The sequence below is a fragment of the Garra rufa genome, chromosome 11, assembly GCF_049309525.1.
Source record: "Garra rufa chromosome 11, GarRuf1.0, whole genome shotgun sequence".
Lineage (NCBI taxonomy): Eukaryota > Metazoa > Chordata > Actinopteri > Cypriniformes > Cyprinidae > Garra > Garra rufa.
Genome location: NC_133371.1, coordinates 36875733 through 36884771, shown reverse-complemented (window position 1 = coordinate 36884771; position 9039 = coordinate 36875733). Strand labels below are relative to the sequence as shown.

At 31.0% G+C, this 9039-nt stretch overlaps 1 long non-coding RNA gene across 1 annotated transcript in view; it reads left to right on the top strand.

Moving 5' to 3' along the window:
* The first annotated feature begins 539 nt into the window (after window positions 1-539).
* Window positions 540-9039, top strand: part of LOC141345182 (uncharacterized) — a 28924-nt gene continuing 20424 nt past the window's right edge. The window contains exon 1 of the long non-coding RNA XR_012356967.1: window positions 540-704. This is a non-coding gene — a long non-coding RNA (uncharacterized lncRNA). The remainder of the gene's footprint in view (window positions 705-9039) is intronic.

Here is a 9039-nt window from a genome sequence, read left to right as displayed (position 1 = left end):
TGTATTCCTCCTCAGTCTCCCAAGTGGCCCTTTTTCTTTCGTCACATGACCGGTGCGTGGCCTCCAATAGAATCAGCCTCATTTTTGCCCCTCCGTTGAATTACAGCGATACGTGGACTCCAGTGACCCGACCAATCAGCGGAGAAAAGCTGGCATTCTCTAAATATCAGACCCACTCATCAATATTCCTCTAGATTTTTCTTTCGAGTCGCACCCCACCCATTTACCCCTGTTTGTTGGCCCACCCCTCCTGCAACACAATAGGGGTAATTGTCCATGCAACACACACACATTGGCACATAAAGACGGACAGACAAGAGCGTGTGGCGTTTCCCTGCCATATGCCGTCCCTCCTCTGGAATGTGATTATCCTCGCTGGAGAAGAAAACAGAGGCTGAGCGGAAAACACAGTGTGCGGGGGAAGCAAGCCAGGGGAAGGAGGAGGAGGAGGAGCAGTAAAGCAAGTGTAGAGATACAGACAGAGAGAGTGAGAGAGAGAGAGAGAGAGAGAGAGAGAGAGGAAGGATGGAGGATGCAGAGTGTGTGGCGGCTCGGCTGGAGAGGGAGGGTTCATGAGAGGGCTGTTCAGTCTGCCGTGATTCTCTGGATAAGGACGACGGAACTGAACTGAAGTGGAAATCTCTTTCTTACACACATACACACTCAAACACACAGCTGCTGTCTCCAGTCCGACGAAGACTCAGGTCAGTGGTGTTTCTTCACATGTTCACCGAGATCACCGTTGCTTTGCACACAGCTGACCACATTTGAGAAGGGCTGTGGCTCTTGAAGCTCTTCAGGTTCACCCCAGAACACTGTTCGATTTAGTCTTTCAAGTAGTGTTGATTAGAAACCTGCTGTTTTGTACATTAGAGCATGTTTATGTCTGACATTTCTGCATTTTTAACTCTGCAGACTGAAGCAGAGGCGTGGGTCTGTACGTGGGTGGATGTAAGTGGTGCTTTTGTGTAAAACCTAGAGCAGTAACATATTTAAACAGCATTTTTTGCACTCGAGTCACAGCGATGAGCAATTCAGGGGTGAATCAGCCTCGCTGATGCGAACATAGACACAGATGCAGAAACAGATGAATGTAGAAACAGGTCAGGGTGCTTCATGGAAGCAGGTGGAGATCTATGTATGTGTGTGTGTGTGTGTGTGTGTGATAGGTGTGTGATTGGTATCCAGACACCAGCGGACACCATATAGCAGATTAAGCAGAGAAGTATCTCTTTACAGGATCAGGGGGGTGTTAAGACTCATTAACGTGCTAAATAACACATATGTAGTCAACGTCACAGACGGCTAAGACTGTTTTAGCACCTCGGTTCAAGCGCTTTATGCCAATCTGTCTGTGTGTTTTTTTTTTAAGTACTTTGTCTTGTTAAGTTAAAAAACAACTTTTATTATTACACCACTGGTCAAAAGTTTGGAATAGTAAAGGGTTTTTAATGTCTCATCATGGCTGCATTTGTTTGATTAAAAACATGTGTTTATAATAAAAACAGTAATATTATTACATTGGAAAAGAACTCTTTTTGTCTTTAAATATATATTTTAATATTGTAATTTATTCCTGTGATGGCAATGCTGATTTTTGCAGCTATTACTCCAGTTTTCAGTGCCACATGATCCTTCAGAAATCACTGTAATATGCTGATATGGTTATTAACAGTTATTATTGGTGCTCAATTAAAATTAAAAAAAAAATTATTGTGGAAACAGTGACACTTTCTTAAGGTTTTTTTTTTTTTTTTTTTTTTTGATAAATAAAAAGTTCAATGCACAGCATTTTTTGTAAATGCCATTATTGCTACTTTTGACCAATTTAATGCATCCTTCCTAAATTAAAGGACCTTACTTACTCAAATCTTTTGATTTGTAATGCATTGTGTTTTCCACAAAAATATTAGGCAGTACAACTGTTTAACTTCAATACTGATGATAATAAGACATGTTTATTGAGCAGCAAATCAGCATATTAAAACGATTTCTGCAGGATCATGTGACACTGAAGACGGGAGTATGATGCTAAAAATTTAGCTTTGCATCACAGGCATAAAATACATTTTAAAATATACTAAAATAGTAATTTTTAAATTGTAATAATATCTCACAATATTACTATTTCTACTGTATTTTTGATAAATGCAGTCTTAGTGAGCACATATCTTTCCAAAATTAAAAGAAAAAAGTATATTTTACACAGAGCTACACTACCAGTCAAAAGTTTTTGAACAGTAAGATTTTTAATGCTTTTTTTTTTAAAGAAGTCTCCTCTGCTCACCAAGCCTGCATTTATTTGATCCAAAGTAAAGCAGAGCAGTAAAATTTTGAAATATTTTTACTGTTTAAAATAATTGTTTTCTATTTAAATATATTTTAAAATGTAATTTATTGCTGTGATTTCAAAGCTAAATTTTTAGAATCATTACTCCAGTCACATGATCCTTCAGAAAAATTTTTAATATTCTGATTTTCTGCTCAAAAAAACAATTATTATTATTATGTTAAAAACAGCTGAGTAGAATTTTTTCAGGTTTCTTTGATGAATAGCATCAGAAGAACAGCATTTATCTAGAATAAAAATCTTTTGTAACATTATAAATGTCTTTACTGTCACTTTAGATCAACTAAATATCCTTGATAAAAATAATAAGTAATCCTTAATAAAAGTATTAATTTCTAATTTCTCCCCCCCCCCAAAAAAATAAATAATAATAATAATTAATTAATTAAAAAAAAAAAAACATTTTAAAATATATTTAAATAGAAACCAGTTATTTTAAATAGTAAATATATTTCAAATATTTACTGTTTACTGGATCAAATAAATTGGTGAAACTTTTTTTTTTTTTTTTAACATGAAAAATCTTACTGTTCAAAAACTTTTGACTGGTACTGTATAAGTTATAACATTGGATATTTTGGTCTTGATTAAAAATATCTGAGTTTTTATTCTAACTGAACTTTATAGGCATTTCTGAGCTCAATTATTGAGCTCACTTTTTAAAATCTATAAAGTCTACAGTTGCTCTCTTGAATGCTATTTTGTTGTAGGCGAAACATTTGACATTAATGCGGTCTCATTTGTTATTTTCTCACCTAAGCGTGGTGGCGTCCCTCTACACAGTCTTGGTTGTGTCTATAAATGATGACCTCACTGCAACCCACGCTGTCTTGAACTGAGAACAGGTGCACAGAAATGTTTTATTATCTGCTTCTCACTGCTGAGCATGTGACTGCTTTCAGTTGTGAGGTTAATCATGCACACACACGAGAAACAAAAAGCAGAACTGTGCTGCAGGAAAATGACATAAAAACAAGTTTAAAAAACAGAAGAAAGGCTCATACCTAATCAAGCATCACAGAATTTTGTGGGGGGCTCCGTCTGCATCCTGAAAATTCAAAGGCAGACACGGTCTATGAGTTATTTCTCAATTATGTCATTTAATATCAAAATTGGTATTGTCTATAGAGTTGTGAAAGTGTAGCATCCATTCATTTCCTGCTATAATTGTTTTAAAGGCCTATAATTCTGTTCACATTGGGAGTAAGAGAGACTAGAAAGCTAAAAAGTAGGTTGTTTTGTTGATATTAGACTGCATTCTTATTGATCTGTCACTCAGCAGCTTTTACAAATGTCTGTAATTATTCTATTGCCGCATTTAGGAGATAGCACACTGAGGAAATAGTTGGATCCTTTTTTTTAATTACACCTATCGGAGGATTTCACTGCAGTTGGTTGTATTTTTTTTTTCTTTCACAGGAGGTGTTTGTAGCACGGTGGATCATCTAAGGTCATGTTTATAGTGACTATGCTGTTGTTGAACGAACATTTACTTAGTGTCCTGCTTTGTCTGACATTGGCTGGGAAACCGGTTTTTGTGACCCGTGAGGGGAAGGAATAAGAAACAACCACAGGAAGGACGAAAAAAAATTTGCAGCTGCTTGTTATGAGAGACACTTGTAAGACGACTTGCATGTTGTGGGTATTTCCTCGTTGTTTAGCATAGTGTCGTCTGCTTAACATGGAGAATCATCTTAGGAATGTGAGAAAAACGCAGAATGGGACACACTGGAGAACCAAGAGCAGAGCAGGTATTTTTCAGTTTTTTTTTTTGTGCATTTCCTCATGCATCTAATGGCATGACCTTCGTGCCAAGATCTTATGTTGTACTCACGACATGTAACAGTGTTGTTTAGACCAATTTTGTGACTAGTGCAAATTCCACAGTTAGGCAGACATGCTTTTTGTCTGAATTGTCTTGCTTAATAACAACACAAACTTCTTCATCAGATCATTCATATATATTTGTTTCAAATCTGTGGATGGTTTGCTGTAAATTCAAGCATGAACAGGTGAATCTCATAACTAAAAAAAATAATTAAAAAAACATATATATATTTATATATACACTGCTGTTCATAATTTTGGGATCAGACAGATTTTTAATGTCTCTTAAGCTCTTAAGTTCTATTTATTTGAACAAAAATACAGAAAAATAATATATATTTGCAATTTAAAATGACAAAGCAAAGTACTGTGGTATCAACATGGGTCTTTGGACATGTACCATGGTAATACCGTGGTATTTTTGACATACCATGTGAAAATATATGAATATGGTCATCGTTTAGTGTCATGATACACAGTAAACATATATAGCGAAGTAAGCTATTATATTACTACAGTGCCATTCAAAAGTTTGGGATCGATAAGATATTTCTCTTCAATGGATGCTTATCAAGGCTGTATTTATTTGATCATAAATACAGAAAAAATAGTAATATTGTGAAATATAATTGCAATTTATAATATTGGTTTCCTACTTTAATATACTAAGATGTAATTTCTGTGATGCTATGCTGAATTTTCATCAGCCTTTACTCCAGTCTTCAGTGTCACATGATCCTTTAGAAATCATTCTAATATGCTGATTTATGATTTTTAATATGCTTACCTAATAGTTTTTTAAGAAACCTGTGATACTTTTTTCAAGATTTTCTGATGAATAAAAAGTGAAAACAAACAGCATTTATTCGAAATGAAAATATTTTGTAACAAAAAAAGACTTTTTATCAATTTAACAACATTTATAATAAATCAGCATATTAGAATGATTACTGTAGGATCAAGGGATTGCTGAAAACTCAGCTTCGCATCACAGGAATAAATTCTATTTTAAACTATAATAAAATGGATAAAACGTATTTCACAATATACATTTCTATTTCTGTATTTTCAATCAAATAAATGCAGTCTTGATATGCAGAAAAAAATCTTGAACATCTTACTGATTTGTTAAAAAACATACCATGTAACACTTTTAATTTTTTAGAAACCTGAGATACTTTTTCAGGATTCTTTGATGAATAAAACATTAAAACGAACAGCATTTATTCAAAATGAACATATTTTGTAACAAAAAAGTCTCTACTATCACTTTTTATCAATTTAACACATCCTTGATGAATAAAAGTATTAATTTCTTTCAAACAAAGACAAGAATAAAGTTTAAAGTCGGCAACACCAAAATTCCAAAAATATTAAAAAAAAACTTTTGCATAGCATATGTGACGACTCTTCATCAGCTTCGCATCACAGGAATAAATTCTATTTTAAAGTCTGATAAAATGGATAAAACGTATTTCACAATATAATTTTTTTTTCTGTATTTTCAATCAAATAAATGCAGTCTTCATATGCAGAAATGAAAAAATCTTAATCTTACTGATATATTAAAAATCATAGTATGTAATTTTAATAACATTAAATTTTTTAGAAAGCTGTGATAGTTTTTTCCGGATTCTCTGTTGAATAAAAAGTTAAAACGAACAGCATTTATTCGAAATAAAAATATTTTGTAACAAAAAAAGTCTCTGCTATAACTTTTTGTCAATTTAACAACATTGATAATAAATCAGCATATTAGAATGATTATAGACCATGTGACACTGGCGACTGGAGTAATGATGCTAAAAATTCAGCTTTGCATCACAAGAATAAATTCTATTTTAAACTATAATAAAATGGAAAACCACTTTTTTTAAATTGCAAAAATATTTCACAATATTACAGTTTTTTCAGTATTTTTAATCAAATAAATGCAGTCTTGATGATCAGAAAAGATTTATTTAAAAAAAAAAAAACATTAAAAACTGATTTATTACAAATCATAGTATGTAATTATAATTGAAAAACTTTTGATTTTTAGTTGAAATATGACCTGCACATGTAAGAAGCTGCAATTAGTGGTAAGTTATTGCCTTTTTTTAATGCTGATAAATCTTTGGTAAATTGTATCAGTCTCCACTATCATCAAAAAATATACCTGGTAGAAACTGGTTGAAAGGCTTTGGCTCTCTTTGTTTATTATGTCAATATGAAATCAATGTTTAAGCACTTAAGAACCCAGTTTGTAAACGCCAGATAAATGTAATGAGCCATCGCCTTCATGCTTCATAATTCAACCACATGTTCTGTTATTTCATTAGTTGCATGAAATGCATGCGTACATACTGGAAATTGATTGAGCCTGAATAAGGGAAGCATTTATACTTGTATCGACTGGACGCATAATTCACTGCCTATTGAAAAGCACAACATTTACATTCATAATGGCCACTAGACTGTGAACATGATTCATGGCACATCTCCTCTAAAAAGGCTGCTCTAACAAGGGCTCCACATAAATGCTAAATTACATGCTACACAGAATCATAAATAACCTCATAAAACATTGCATTGCTATTTTTCATTAAAAGATGGCTGGATTTTGTCTTTCTAAAGCAAGCTAACTGATTAATTGAAATGTCATAGAAACATCTTTGCATGGTTATCCATCCCAGTAACCCATATTTGCAGTGTTTCTCTCATTGATAGCTCATAAAAAAAGGTTTTATATAGGGTTCCACCAGCTCCTTCTTTCATCTTGTTGAAGTTTGTTTGTTGTGGTTGTTGTGTTAGCTTACAGAATGTGTTTTGTGTAAGGCTGCTATTAAAAATGGCTATTATGTGAGCATGTGTGCACGTTTGAGAGTGTGGGGGACACCAGATCCTTCTGTCACAAGGGCTCCAGATGGTACGAGGAAAAACCGTGCTTTAATCTCACGTCCGGGATAAAACACAACCACGCACCCTGTCCTGCTCAAAACTTTACACTTACTTTAAACTGACTGTTTTGCCATATTCTTTATTCAGTGAGTTCTCCATCATTCATCGCTGCATTTTGTTTGTCTTTACTTACCAGTTCTCTTTAGTTTTCTCTCAGTAGCGTAAAATTATTATTGTGGTTTTATATTTTCTGCTGTGTGCTTCATAAGCTGTGCCTTCATGCACATGTGTGTACAATTGGCAACAACATGCCACTTGTTTAGCAATTGGCTTTCATCTTTTATGTGCGTTAGAAATAGAGTACATTAACACAGCTCTCACATGCCCTAGATATTACTGCAGAATTAATTACTGGCGAGTCTCTGGGGATTTACTTTTCTTTTGTTTTGCTACAAATGCTGGATTAATGTTCTCTCATCCTCTCTATTCACACACAGACCTTCTGCTCCTTCTGCTGTTTTTATTATCTGAAAGACATTTATCTAGTTTAATTGTTGTGCAGCCATAATATTATGCATAATGCAGTTTTATGTTTTCACTTTTATGGTCAAAATTATGTTTTGCTTAGATTGCATTTACTGAATTTCATATAATTAAATTAGTTGTATTGTATTTATTTGTTTTGTATTGTGACATTTTGAGCCAAAAAATGTATAAATTATATTATTTTGTATAATAAATTAAGCTTATTTATTTATTTTATTGTGACATTGTATAAATTATACAATATTATATAATTATTTATTTATTGTCTATTTATTTATTTTTATATTATTTCGTTGATTTTTATTGCTTCCAAATTTATATACATTATATAATTATATAGTTTGTATAATGTATGTAATTTAAATAATTGTTTTTAATTCACTTTTTTTATTGCTTCCAACTATATTACAGAAGTTCTGTAATTAAATGAGTTGTATTTATTTATTTATTTAGTATTGTTCCATCTTCAAACTTTGTCTAAATGATATAAATGTTTTTTTAAATAATTGAATTAATTCAATTCTATTTATTTATTTTTATTTTATTTTTATTTCTATTTCATTTTAATTATTTTTTATTGCTTCTAACTTCATGTACATTATAGAATTATATAGTTAATATAGGCCTAATTATATAGTTTGTATAATTTATATAATTTAAATAATTGTAATTATTTAACTTCATTATAGAATTTCTATAGTTAAATGAGTTGTATTTTATTTATTTATTTTGTATTGTGACATTTTAAGCTAAAAATTATATAACTTTGTACAGTTAAATTAAGCTTATTTGTTTGTTTGTTTGCTTACGGTGACATTATTTTAAAATTCTAACATTGTATAAATTGTATATTTTTATGTAATTTAATTAAGCCCATTTTATTTATTTATTTTGCATTGTGACATTATTTTAAGCTCCCAAATTTTTATAAATTATATTGTTTGTATAATTTAAATAATTGTAATTAATTTTAATTTTATTTATTTATTTTATTTTATTTTGTTCAATTCTATTGCCTCCAGCTTCATATACATTGTAGAATTATATAGTTTGAATAATTTACGTAATTTAAATTAATTTTAATAAGTCTTTTTATTTTATTTTTATTTTATTTTGTTCATTTTTGTTGCTTCCAGCTTCATATACATTATAGAATTTCATATTTAATATAAAATGAGTGACATTTTAAGATTATAAATTTGTATAAATTTTATGATTTTGTATAATTAAATTAAGCTTATTTATTTATTTATTTGCGTATTTGTTTTTTGTGACATTATTTTAAATTTCTAATATGTATAAATTGTATAATTTAATGTTAATTGAATTAAGCCCATTTTATTTATTTATTTTGTATTGTGACAACTCCCAACTTTGTATAAATTATATATATATTATATGATTTGTAGAATTTATATCCTTTTAATTAATTTTAA